Here is a 14,849-nt window from a genome sequence, read left to right as displayed (position 1 = left end):
TCTCCCCTCTCTCTCTCTCTCTCTCTCTCTCTCTCTTGTCTCCAGGGTTATCACTGGGTCTCAGTACCTGTGCTACGAACCCACTGCTCCTGGAGCTATTTTTTCCCTTTTTTGTTGCCCTTGTTGTTTATCTTTGTTGTTATTGTTGTTATTGCTCTTGTTATTGGACAGAACAGAGAGAAATTGAAAGAGGAGGGGAAGACAGAGGAGGAGAGAAAGTTAGACACCTGCAGTTCTGCCTCACCGTTTGTGAAGCGACCCACCTGCAGGTGGCAAAACTGGGACTCCAACTGCATTTCTTGAGCTGGTCCTTGCACTTAACACCATGTGCACTCAATCCGCTGCGCTGCCTGGTCCCTCTTTTCTTATTCTTTATCACACTATTAACTGGGAATTAATTGATTGCAAATACATAGGAAGAAAGGTTTTCATTTATGATGATATTAATTAGATGTTTACATTTTCCCTTTGTATTTTATGTTTTTTTTGTCCAGTTTCTGTACACACTCAGTGGTTTATAAAAATAGGATTATATGTGTTTATACACATCTTTATTTGTGCTTGCTCTTATAAGCTTCTTTATTAATATTGTATTATCTTTATTTATTTATTGGAAGAAATAGCCATAAATCCAGAGGGAAATGGGGAGATAGAGATGGAGAGAGACAGAGAGACACCTGCAACACTGCTTCACCACTCGCAAAGCTTTCCCTCTGCAGATAACACAGATAACAACTGGGGGCTTGAACACTGGTCCCTGCGTATTATGACGTGCTCTCAACCAGGTGTGACACAAACTGATCCCCCTTTTTGATAACTTTTAATGTTTATTTATTTATTTAATTTATAGAGACAGAGAGAAAGTGAAAGGGAAGAGGGAGAGAGAGAGAAAAAGACAGAGACACCTGCAGCCCTTCAGGTGGGGACTAGGGGCTTGAACCTTGGTCCTTGCACACTGTAATGTGTGTGCTTAACCAGGTGTGCCACTGCCTGGCCCTTTATATGCTTCTCTGTGTGTGTTTGTTCATCAGTATAGATTTTCATAAATGCATGGGCATTTAAAATTATACATATACACATGTGATAGTAACATTTAATCTGAACCTCAGATTTTAATTTTTCCCATCTGCTTTATCTGTCCCTTCATATTGTATTTTTATATGCAGAATATACATTAAAATCAACACTTTCTCACATATGAAATTAATAGAGTATAGGCAAATATGTTTGTATTTGCTATCCTTAACTGAGGAAAGGTACAGATCAGGAAGCAATTGTTTTATGTTACATTTAAGAGCAAATGAAAACCTAAAAGAAAATACTAGTGCCTCTTGCATTTTCAACTGAAAGTAACACAGATATGTAATAAATCATTGAATACTAAAGATAAAATCACATCACTAATCACCTAAATACTTGTGCTAAAGTTAGAGATTAAAAAACATTTGGACACACTCTAAGCCTTAGGGAGAAGGAGACACATCTGTGAACTGAAATCTAGTTCTCTACAACTGAGGATGCCTTCAATTAAGTTATAGAGTTCTGATGCAGAGATATTTCAAGTTGATGTGGAAATTGCCAGACAATCTATAACTATCAAGGCCATGTTGGAAAACCTGAGCCTTGTAGATTGGAGTTCTAGAAATGTACTGGCTGTGACTCTGGACAACAGTATGTACTTGTGGAGTCCTAGCTCTGGTGACATCCTGCAGATGTTACAGTTGGGGCAGCCTGGTGAGTATGTATCTTCTGTGGTCTGGATCAAAGAAGGCAACTACCCAGCTTTGGCCACCAGACGTGCTGAGGTGCAGCTATAAGAGGTGCAACAACAGAAATGACTTTGAATATGACTAGCCATTGTATGCAAGTGGGCTCTCTGTCTTGAATAGCTAGCTCCTGCCCAGTGGCACTCGATCTGGTCACATCTATCATCATGACGTTAGATTAGCAGAACACCATGTAGCTACACTAAGTGGCCATAGTCAAGACATTTGTGGGTTGCACTGGTCCCCAGATGCTCAACATTTGGCCAGTGATGGCAATGATAACTTGGTCAACATGTAGCCTTGTTTTTCTGGAGAAAGTGGCTGGGTTTCCCTATAGACATTCACCCAGCATCGAGGGGCTATCAGAGCTGTAGCTTGGTGTCCCTGTCAGTCAAATGTCCTGGCAACTGGAGGGGACACCAGTGAATGGCACATTCACATCTGGAACATCTGCTTTGGGGCCTGAGTGCTATGGATGCCCAGTCTCAGGTGTGTTCCATCCTGTGGTCTTCACACTATATGGAGCTCATTTCAGACCATGGCTTTGCTCAGAATCAGCTGGTTATTTGGAAATACCCAACTATGACCAAAGTAGCAGAGATCAAAGGTCAAACAACCTGGGTCCTGAGTCTGACCTTGAGATGGAACCACAGTGGCATTGGCAGCAGATGATGAGACCTTGCAGCTATGACACTGCTTTGAGTTAGATCCTGCACGCAAGTGTGAGCGGGAAAATGCCAGTGTGGCCAAAAGCAGCAGTCTCATTCACCAGGGAATCTTCTGAGGACCAACTCAATGACTCAGCTTTCTTTCTCCTTCTTTTTTTTTTTTCTGCTAATGTCTTGTCTTCCTTGCTTAAGAAAATATTTCATACATTGTAAATGTGGGTTATATTTGATATAGTAATTTAAGAATTAAATAACATGAACAAAACATATGCTAGTACTCATATACACTTTCCTCTTTTATTTCCATTTTATTGTGTAATATTCACAATACAAAACTTTCTAAGTAGAAAAAAATCCTTTTCAATAGTTTATCAGCTTAACATAATCACTGTTGGTACTTAATTCCACTTCCTTCCATACAATGTTTCTTATGTGATTTTATCATGATTTTGATAATATAGAACAATCCAATGTGTTCAATTCTAAACATTGATTAGGTAATTATTATCACAACTATTACATTTCCATTTTATTACAAAACTTTCACTGATGAAAGAAATAAATGCTGATTAGCTAGAACAGAATTAGGAAAAAAAGTGAAGGAATTGTATGCCACACAAATAGTGTCAATTTCACTGCCTACTGTGAAATTTCATTTCTAAATTTATAAAAAGCAAACTAGTTTTTCAAACTACTTTTATATTTTCCCAATATAAAGTTTCATTTAGCTGAAAAAACAATAGATTTATTTTTAGAATATGTGAAGGAACCTGGTGGTGGTGGCTCATGGGGGCTAGATGGTGGCATACCTGGTTGAGTGCACATGTAACAATGCGACAGGACCTGGGTTCAAATCCCCACTCCCCCACACCTGTAGGAGAAAGCTTCATAAGTGGTGAAGCAGTGCTGCAGGTGTTGCTCTGTCTCTCTCCCTCCTAGATAAGATCAGGCATGTTCAGGGTGGTATGGCCTCTTTATCTCCACCTTCACTCTCAACTTATGGCCGTCTCTATCAAATAAATAAATAAATCATTTTTAAAAAGGAATGTGTTAAGTAATTTTTGTGAGATTTTGGTCATTGAAAACCAAAAGAAATTCTTTATACTTCTTGGTAGCCTCAGAATACAAATAAAACACTCCTTTCCATCTTCCTTCTTCCTGCCCTACCACTTACAATATTTCTGGTTAGGTGTAATTGTTTTCATAGAAACAGTAATGTAATAACACTATACCATGTGTTTTGTAGACAGGAGATATTATGATTCCTTGCTGACTCCTCCCTGATTAGCTGAATTACTAGATCACTGAAACTCTCCTCTGAGTGCGAGAAACATCTGTTTCTGAAAAGTGAAGTTGGTGAGACTCGATTTATAAGTATGTGATGGTGGAAAAAAATAACTCATGTAAATTACTTGGCATGGTTCCTGCTACACAGAATCAATCAACTAATGATGATGCAGTAGTCATGAAGTTGCAAGGTTATAATTATCATCACCATTTACCACCATCACTGCTATTGCTACCACATCCATACTATTACTTTGACTGTAACCATGACCACCACTATCATTATAAAAAAAGGACTAAGAATGTGGGGTTAATCTTAAGAAGAAAACTTAAAGGACTGTTTCTTCAATACATGTAGACATTTATTTCCTTTCAATAGACATATTCATTAGGCTAAGATATTTACAGAGACAAAAAAAGAAATCTCACTGCCTCAACATCTTTTCTAATTTCTAAAATCTAAAAATAACTTCTAAATCTGAATGAAAATATTATAATTCAGAAAATATATACAGTGATTTATTTCTATTAATGGAGACTACTTCGAAGCTTTAAGAAAGTGAAGAGAGGCTAGAGATTCAGCAGCATCATTATGTAAAATACTTCCATGCCCTGAGGCTCCAAGGTCCTAGTTAAGTTTGGAGCACCACTGAAATATAGAGCTGTGCATTCTTCTTGTTGAAGGAGAAAAAGGAAGAGGAAGGATTGGGGGGGGGGAGAGGAAGAGAAAAAGGAGGAGTAAGTAGGAAAAAGAAGAAAAGTAGGTTTTTCAAGAAAATTGAGATGATGTAAAATTAGAAAACTAATACTTCATTACAGTACAGATTTTACCAGTTTAACTAAATTATTTAAACCAGGAGAAAGCTTGCACTTTAAAGAGATGTACATAGCCTATAGGATTGATTCAGTTCACCACAGTTTTTAGCTATTAGGGGCAGGGGAAGAAATGGAAATCCGGAATGCAAAATTAAGTGCTCTAGTTAAGTTTTGTGTGTGTGTGTGTGTGTGTGTGTGTGTGTATGTGTATGTGTGGAGCCACGCTTGTTTTACTTGCTTGACTACTAGATTTCACTGTTTGAGGAATCTCTTTCACTTAGATTGACACACAGAGAAAGAGAAAGACCACAGCATGAATATTTCCTACACTGCCATATCATCTCCCATATGGTTGTAAGGCTCAACTCTGGTTATTCCACAGGCATAGCTTGCAGACCCCCTCCCCCCTGTCCAGTGAGGTATGTCTCTAGTCTGTAGTTAATGTACTTTTAATATTTTATATTCATGTACCCATTTAAAAAGTACTTTGGGGGGAGGGAAGGCAGTAGTGCACTGGGTTAAGTGCAAATGGCATGAAGCTCAGGGATCAGTGTAAGGATCCTGGTTCGAGCCTCTGGTTCCCCTCCTGCAGGGGTTTGCTTAGCAAGCCATGGAGCAAAACCATGGAGCATGTCTGCAGGTGTCTTTCTGTCTCCCCTTCTCTATCTTCCCCATCCTCTCTCGATTTCTCTCTGTCCTATCCAACAACAATAGCAACAACAACAAAATAGAAAAATAATGGCTGCCAGGAAAACTGCAAAGTGCAGGCACTGAGCCCCATTAATAACCCTGGAAACAAGAAAGAAAGAAAGAAAGAAAGAAAGAAAGAAAGAAAGAAAGAAAGAAAGAAAGAAAGAAAGGAAGAAAGAAAGAAAGGAAGAAAGGAAGGGAAAGAAAGAAAGAAAGAAAGAAAGAAAGAAAGAAAGAAAGAAAGAAAGAAAGAAAGAAAAAAGTGCCACAGTATTTTTTTAGTCATCAATTCTTAGGCACTCTTGAGTCAACTTTTTCAAATAGAAAGAGAGATGGGGACAATGAGACAGTCAGGGACAGAAAGACAGCATAGCACTTCAGCTTCTTTTCCTTAGTGCTATGGGAATCTGATTCAGATTTGGGTCCTATGCATAACAAAGCAGGCACACTGTCCAGGTGAGCTATTTTGTTGGCCCCAGTACTATACTTTTCAATAAAAATTAGTTGATATGATAAAATTCTGTCACTAAATAAGGAGAATAAAATCAACTATATTTAGGATCACACAATGTTATTGGTAAATAAAAATAACACAACCACTTGTAGATAACAATGATAAATCTAGACCCTGATTTTGGATTAAAAAGATGATAAGAAAACTTAAGTGATAAAATAGTTTAATTAATATTTTTAAATGACTTTAGTTAAAAATCAACTATAGGGGGGGTCGGGCGGTGGCGCAGTGGGTATAAGCGCATGTGGCGCAAAGCACAGGGACCGGCATAAGGATCCCGGTTCAAACCCCGGCTCCCCACCTGCAGGGGAGTCGCTTCACAGGCGGTGAAGCAGGTCTGCAGGTGTCTTTCTCTCCCCTTCTCTGTCTTCCCCTCCTCTCTCCATTTCTCTCTGTCCTATCCAACAACAAATTGCGTCAACAAGGGCAATAATAATAACTACAACGAAGCTACAACAAGGGCAACAAAAGGGGGGAAAAAATGGCCTCCAGGAGCGGTGGATTCATGGTGCAGGCACCGAGCCCAGCAATAACCCTGGAGGAGGAAAAAAAAAAAAAATCAACTATAGTGACAATGAGTTTTTCCTTTTCCTGAAAAGTTATATGACACGTACCCCAAGTTCATGTATTCAATTTATTTGAAATTACATCACGTTGGAAAAAATAATTTTAAAAACAGATTTCATAAACTATACTTGAGGTGGTACTCAACGTAGGAAAAATAAGAAAACTCACATCAGATCCTCTCATTGATTTTTATGCCAAATTCCCATTACTTCTAATGGCAGTTCTCAAAACTGGTGAGTGATAGGAGTACTTTCAAATACAATTTAAGATCCAAGTGGGACTACAAATGAATCCAACCTTTGGAATAATGATTTGAGGGAGACTAAGTGAATTATATGTGTTTATGAGAGGCCTACCTGAAATCTGATATGTTATTTCTTGCCAGTTATTTTATTTTGTTTTTCTCACTTCTGGAAAGTTCTCTATCACCACTATGTAGACAGAAGAATTGCTTTTGCACTTCAGATTCACTTCAGTGAATTAGAGCTTTGTTGCTGCCGTTTTTGTTTTTTTTTTCTTTTTTTAACTATAAGCAGTGTTATATACACCTGTTTCTTATCTTGAAACTTAAACAAATCATAAATGTATTGTCTGTCTCAGAGTCCACAGGCAGAGAGCCACTACTCCAGGCTGGCAGTGTTGCATAAATGTATTATAATTTGATACAAGCTATTTGAATTCTGTTCACATTTTTGAAGAAACGTAAGTTTCTTTTTCTTTTTTTCTTTTTGGTCAGCATAATAAGAAAATTAGTGGTGCAGGAGGTAAATAGATAAAATATTGGACTAAAGCAGGAGGTCTCGAGTTCAATCCCTGACAGCACAAGTTCCAGAGTAATGTCTGTTTTTTTTTCTCTCTCTCCTTCTACCCTTCTCATTAATAAATAAATTAAAATATTAATGTATATATACATATTTCCTTAAAAAAAGAAAATATTTACATTAAAGAAGTAATATAAATTCTAGTGTAAAACATGATTTAGTTTTAAAATATATTCTAAATTTTATTTTACTTTATAATCCCACAAAATTATGTGCAATATTTTTTAAATGAAATAATGACATTAATGTTAAATTATTTAATTTTCCTGAATTTTTGTCTTCATTCAGATTGTCAAAATTTTCCTTAAACTAATCAAGACTCAAAGGTAATAAAATATATTTCAAGGAAACAACAGTAAAACCACAAATACTTAGAGGTTATGCAAAGTTATATTCATTCAAGAAAATAATGTCTTGTATATGTTATGAAAACACACTTTAGTTGTACCTTTCATATTTCATTCAGTCTGGCAGTAGATTCTACATAGAGCCAATAGGAATAGCACTGAAGGGAAATAAATCATCTTTGACAGGTGGTCAAGATAAATGACCAAAGAGCAGGTTTATAACCCAAGATTATTTAAGGTTTGAGAAGACCTTTGAAGATGACAAGAGTTAGATATTGATATGATGGGGAAATAGGTAAATATCACTGATAAACTCAACATCAGTGGTGTTGCTGGAGAGTTCACATCTCAGAATCAGAATAGAATAACTAGGACATGTGATATATTTCTATACCTACTGATTAAGTCCATATCTTTGGTTATATATAAATTATTTGGATTTATTAGACAGTCAAAATCAACTTCCAAAGAAGTGGAATCAGGCCAAAAAAACAGTCAAATGACCCTGCCTATGAAGATAAAGTTGTACTATGTAGTGATTCCAAAGACCAGTCTCATCGGTAGATTTTGCACTGAAGAATAAAGCATAGCTTCCTGGAAGAAATCACTTGACCTCATCATTATGCCTTATTAATCAGATGAAGAAACTGTCAAGTGGTCTTGCCCATCATTACTCTTAAGGAACACTGGCAGTCCAATCTCTCATCTCTTCCAGGATATTCAAGGTGAATATTTATATTCTAGAATAGTGTAAATAAAATATCACATCCTTCTAGCATGAAAACTTTAATTAAGAGTTTTATATGTGGTAATGAAGCCTTATATTTTCCATTCAAGTGTTAGACAGCAAATGAGAAATGGGTGTCATATACTATTAATGGCATTATAGAAATATATGTCCACTCTATTTTACTTTAGAGTTTATAACCATGTAGATTGCTTCATATATGTAATATTAAACTTTGACATTCCCCCTACTAATCTGCTTGATGTTAATTGGATGTCTATTCAGTGTCAGAAGATTATGGACAAGGTGACATACATTTTTTTCATGTCTCTTACCTGTAGCTATATTATCATAGTACTTTAAAAATATGTATTTTAAAGTTTTGAAGATCAATATTTGATATTTAGATGTTCTTTTCTGGAAGAGTTTATTTCCGTTTTAGGCAAATGAAAGGCAGGATCTCTTTGCCTGGATAGTGGTGTGTAACTATGATGTGCAAGTTCACTTTCCATGAAATATTACCGAAATATAACAGAGGTTTCTTCTTAAGATATTACTGTAGTATCCTGTTTTTGCCTTTCTTTTCAATTTTCAACTTAGTAACAATCTCCAAAGAATGTTAGCTTCTCTTTACAAATACAAAATTAAATTTAAATGTTAAAAAGCAAGGATAAGCACAGGACTAGAACTAATTTATTGAAACCAAATGTATTGAATTCTTAATACAGAACAGTTAAAATGCAGTGTCTAAATTAGGTAACCATTTCTGGTTAATTCAAAATCTTTTGTATTAAAACATTCTTATGAAAAATCTATTATTAGATATCAGCTCTTCTTTCAGGAATCACCTCACATGTCATCTCCTTAAATATATCTGGTTAATCTTTTGAAGAACATGCTGTTGCTTTCCCTAGATGCTATGATTTTTTTTTGTATGTACAGTAATGTAAATTAAATAATACCAACACTGGTACGGTTATCTCTTTTTCAACAAGATACATTTTTACATAACTTGGTATATAGCAGCTTCTATACCATGAGACCAAAAGAAATTAAAAAACCACTGATTAAATATGGAAAATCTTCATTGGTTTGCAAAAGGGAATCATCTTCAAAAATGGTTATGTTAAATAACCTCAACATTCTTACATAAAGAGGGATATATAATACAAAGTAACTTGTAACCAGAGAACTAGAAACCAGCAGTGATTTGCAATTGGCAAATCACATAAGGGTTCAAGTCCCTGGTTCCCATGTAGTGGAACTAGGTAAAAATGTTTCTCACCCATTCTCTCCTTCTTTTTTGTCCTATTTCTTTCTGTCATATTTTTTTTTAAAAGGAAAAAATGGTCTCTGGTAATGGTAGATTCATCATGCAAGCTTCCAGACCCAGTGATAATCCTGATGGCCAAAAAAAACCAAACAAACAAACAACAACAAAAACAAACAAAACAAAACCCAGAGAACTAAATACAAACTACATAAAATAGAGACAGACATTGAGAGAGGGGATGGGAGTAAGAGGGAAGAAAGATAAAGAGACAGAGACAGAGAAGGAAGAAGAAGAAGAAGAGGAGGAGGAGGAGGAGGAGGAGGAGGAGGAGGAGGAGGAGGAGGAGGAGAGAGTGTTAAAGTAGAGCACTGCTCTGCTCTGATTAATGGTGGTGCCAGGGGTTGAACCTGGGACCTTGGACATTTGGACATGAAAATCTTTTCCTTTTTCTAGACACATTAGGTGAAAAGTTTATTCGGTTGTATCCTTGCATCCTGATGTGTGACTATATGATTATGAATTTCCCTCTAAGTAGTGCTTCAGCTGTATCCCACAGATCCTGATAGCTTGTGTCTTCATATTCATTTGTTTACAGGGACATTTTAATTTCCTCTTTCACTCAATAGTCATTGAGTACTGTAATATTGAATTTCCATATTTTGGGATTTTCCTCTAGCTTTCTTTTAGTTGTTGAATGTTAATTCTACTGTGGCCTGAGAAGTTACTGAGAATTGTTTTGATACTCCTGAATTTATTGATGCTGTCTATAGACCTAATATGTTGTCTGTCCATGAGAATGTAGCATGAGGTTTTGAGAAAAATGTTTATTTTGTTGTCTTGGGGTAGAGTGCTCTGAAGATATCTAAAAGGTATAGTTTCTCCCTTTCTTCATTTAGTTGTTCTGTTTCCTTTAAAGTTTTTGCCTACTTGATGTGTCTGCTTGAAAAAAGCAAGGAGTTAAGATCACTTATTATTATTATATTGCTACCTATGTGCTTTCTCAGGTATCTTTGTAACTTATTACAGATATGGTTGCCCCTTCTTTGCGGTAATTATTGTGAACTCCTCTTGTTTGACTGATTCCCTGAGCATTATGCAGGTTCCATTTTTATCTTCTATTGCTTTAATTATTTTGAAGTCAATTATATCTGATATAGATATGGGTGTCCCCACTATTTTTTAAATTTATTTATTGGTTTGTACTCTGATTTTCTATCCTTTCACTTTGAGTCTATTTTTGTCCTGTCAGGTGAAGTGAGTTTCTTGCTTGTATGTTTCTTGCTCCACATTCCTAGTCTGCATCTTTTGGCAAGTAAGTTCAGACTACTGACATTTATTGAAACTACAGATCCACAAGATCTCCCTTATAGGAGGAACTTAAGAAACAAACTAGAAAAGGAAAACACAAAACAATCCTTGGACTGGTCAGGGTCTACTGCAATAAAAGCTCTGAGGAGAGAGAAGAGTTGGGAGTTTAATAATAATAATAAATAAAAAAAGGCAGAGAGGTGTTTATGTGCCCATCTGTGAATGGTCATATTGGTAACCATTAACCCCCAAATAAAATAAGATAAAATATATAAAGTCTTTTGCAAGTCTCTGTTATTTCTCTAGCCTCAAAACATATTTTTGTGACAGAAAATATCAATATGAATCATTAATTACTGTTAAAAGTAAATACATAAATGTTAAGTAATGTCTCATTAGAAGTGGGAAATTCATTTGGTCAAAATAATTATGACTACAATAGAAAAGGAAAGACCTTAGGGCATCAAAGTAAAAACCCTGTGGTGAGGGGTAGACATGCAGCTTCCTGGGACAGTGGGGGGTGGGAGTGGCTGGGAGGGATGGGTCACAGTCTTTTGGTGGTGGGAATGGTGTTTATGTACACACCTAGTAAAATGTAGTCATATAAATCACTAGTTAATTAATATGAGGGGGAAAATTAATTGTATGTCTCCAAGTTTTTCAAAACACAAACTGAATCTTTTCATTATATAATCTGTGTAATTGATATGCAGACTCTCTCAAAAGCCTAGACCAAGTAGATCAGAAGCAACCAGTAGCACAGCTATATACAAGATACTGGGTACTGTACAGCAAACCCTAACAAAAGGACTTTTCAAAGTTAACCCAATTACCAAATAATGTGATGATAACATTAACTATTGATTGTCTTTTTGAACCCTAAGACAGCAGGAACCTCACATCTCCATCATAGAGCCTCTACTTCCCCCAGTCCTGGAACCCTTGGATAGGGCCCACTTTCCCGTATGCCCCTCCCAATCCATATCAAATAATATTGCATCTGCCGATCACAACCTAACCAACACAACGATTGCCACCTCAACATGCTTCACCTCAGACTGTGTCCAGAGACTTCACGTGTGGAATGACAACCCTTCAGCTTCATTACTCGGGTGAGACCTTTCCTTTCATAGTATACTCTAATTTCATCTCAGGTGGTTTACTTTCTAACAAAGTCCCAAAAACTAGATATACACCAGTTTCTGTGAGAGAGAGCATATGTTCACACGTATCCGTAAACTACTGCAAAATATATACCTGAAAGCAGAAGTACACTAAAGTTTGTAGTGAGTACTCCCCTAACACTTCCTCTCCACTATTCCAAGCTTTGGGTCCATGGTTGCTCAACAATTTGTTTGGCTTTGTATGTTAACTCTCTTTTCAGTCACCAGGTTCCAGATGTCATCAGGATGCCGGCCAGGCTTCCCTGGATTGAAGACCCCACCAATGTGTCCTGGAGCTCAGCTTCCCCAGAGCCCCACCCTACTAGGGAAAGAGAGAGGCAGTCAACACCCATGTTCAGCAGGGAAGCAATTACAGAAGCCAGACCTTCTACCTTCTGCAACCCACAATGACCCTGGGTCCATGCTCTCAGAGGGATAGAGAATGGGAAAGCTATAAGGGGAGGGGGTGGGATATGGAGATTGGGTGGTGGGAATTGTGTGGAATTGTACCCCTCTTACCTTATGGTTTTGTTAATTAATCCTTTCTTAAATAAAAATTTTAAAAAAAAAGAAAAGGAAAGACCTGTAGACTAGAGAAAAAAGACATGCAATTTCATGAATGGCTAAGACACACATTAGCTAAATAGTGTAAATAATTAAGCAATAATCACCTGGCTTTTAAAAATTTTATTTATTATTGCATAGAGACAGAAATTGAGAAGGAAGGGGAAGATAGAGAGGGAGAGAGATAGAGAGCCACCTGCAGCCCTGGTAGGTGGCGACCAAGAGCTTGAATCTCTAAACTGTGTGCTTAACTGCATGTGCACTGTAATGTGTGTGCTTAACTGTGTTCTTGTACACAGTAATGTATGTGCTACCACCTGGTACCCTTGCAATAATTACCTTTCTCTCTCTCCATTTTTTTTAAAGGTACTGTTTTTATTTATTTATTATTGGGTGGAGACAGAGGAGAGAGACAGAGAGACACTTGCCGCCCTGCTGCACCGCTCGTGAAGCTTTCCCCCTGCAGGTGGGGACCAAGGACTTGAACCTGGGTCTTTGCACACTGTAATGTTTGCACTTAACTATGTGAGCCACTGCCTGATACAACAATCAACTTTGTAAGGAGTTGATCAGGACTAGCATTTTAGATGATGTTGAGATTGGTAAATCTCTAAAAAGTGTAATATTTAGGAGAAGTTCCTACAAATAGGTTAGGCAGGGTAATTTGTATATGAATAAAGTTGTTGATGCCCAACCTAAAAATGTATGATGATTTGTTATTAGCCATCAGGGACTTCCAAAACAAAATACTGTAGACTAGGTATCTTGAATGCCAGATATTTATATTCTTACAGTTCTGGAAATGGAAAATCCCAGGTTATGTATGGTGACAGCATGGCTGGATTCTGATAACAATCATTCCCTGGCTTACAAACAAATATTTTTAAAATTTCTTTATTGGGGGATTAATGTTTTACATTGTGTTGCTGTTATTATATTGCTGTAGCTCTTTCAGTAGATGTTTGATGTATGTATTTAGATGGCTTCTCATTGGGTGCACAGATGTTAATAATTGTTAAGTCCTCTTGATTGATCCTTTGAGCATTAAGTAATGTCCATCCCTATCTTTTTTAATTTTATTGATTTTAAAGTCTATTGTGTCAACTATGAGAATAGCTATGCCTACCCTTTTCTGTGGGCCATTGGCTTGTGTGATAGTTTTCCATCCTTTCACTTTGAGTCTGTGTTTGTTTTGTTGAGTTAGGTGGTTTTCCTGTAGACAGCATATCGTTGGGTCGTGTTTTCTGATCCATCTTCCTGCTCTGTGCCTTTTAATAGGTGAATTCAGGCCATTGACATTCATTGATATCAAAGACTGAAAATATTTTAATGTCATTCTTCTGATTTTTAGAATGCTCTGATATATGGCATATTTATGGTGGTCTTTTATAGGAGGTCTTTCAGAACTTCTTTCAGGGAAGTTGATAGTTTATTCTTTCAACTGTTGCTTGTCTGAGAAGGTTTTTATGCCTCCATCTAGTCTGAGTGACAGTCTAGCAGGATACAGTAGTCTTGGTTGAAAGCCTTTCTCACTCAGCTCTCAATAAATATCTTGCCATTCTATTCTGGCCTGTAATGTTTGTGTGAGAAGTATGCTGCCAATCTTATGGGTTTTCCTCTGTAGGTGACTCTTTGTTTTTCTTTTGCAGCCTTCAGGATCCTTTCTTTATCCTTATTCCTTTCCATTCTAAATAGGATGTGTCTTGGTATCTTTAAGTCTGGGTCGATTCTGTTTGGGACCCTCTGGGCTTCTTGAATACTTATGTCTTTGATGTTGTCTAGACTAGAGAAGTTCTCAGCTATTATGTCCTGAAGAATGCTTTCTTCCCCTCCCTCTCTTTCTTCCTCTGGTAAGCCAATAATGCATATATTATTTCTTTTGACGTCATCCCACAGGTCTCTGTTGTTGTTTTCAGTATCTCTTAATCTCTTTTTCAGATCTATTACTTCTCTTTTAGTTGTCTCTAATTTGTCCTCAATCTTGCTAATTCTGTCTTCAGCCTCACTTATTCTATTCTCTCTCCCCTGTGCTGTTTTCTGGAGTTCATCTATTTTGTTCCCCTGCTCTGATACTGTTTTAGCTTTTTCAGCTAGTTGTGTTTTTAGCTCAGCTATTTCAGCTTTCAGCTCTCTAATAACCTTGAGATTATTAGTGTTTTCTTCCGAAGTCTCATTTGTTTCTGCATTTCTGATGACAATTCTTTACTCCTCCTGTGACTATTTCCTTAACAATCACTTGGATGTTAAACTCACTATTTTGTGGTTCAATCTTTGGGGGCTTTTAACTGGATTCTTGTCCTGGTTCATTTCTTCTTGCTGGTTTGATCATTATAGTATG

General features: G+C 36.9%; 1 protein-coding gene and 1 pseudogene across 7 annotated transcripts in view; one reads left to right on the top strand and one right to left on the bottom strand.

The window, feature by feature from the left end:
* Window positions 1–14,849, bottom strand: part of LOC103126218 (triadin) — a 279,909-nt gene that overhangs the window by 224,825 nt on the left and 40,235 nt on the right. The gene's annotated exons all lie outside the window — the stretch shown is intronic.
* Window positions 1,605–2,550, top strand: LOC103126219 (cell division cycle protein 20 homolog; annotated as a pseudogene).

This window comes from Erinaceus europaeus, chromosome 4 (assembly GCF_950295315.1).
Source record: "Erinaceus europaeus chromosome 4, mEriEur2.1, whole genome shotgun sequence".
NCBI lineage: Eukaryota > Metazoa > Chordata > Mammalia > Eulipotyphla > Erinaceidae > Erinaceus > Erinaceus europaeus.
This window is presented reverse-complemented; position numbering and strand designations above follow the sequence as displayed.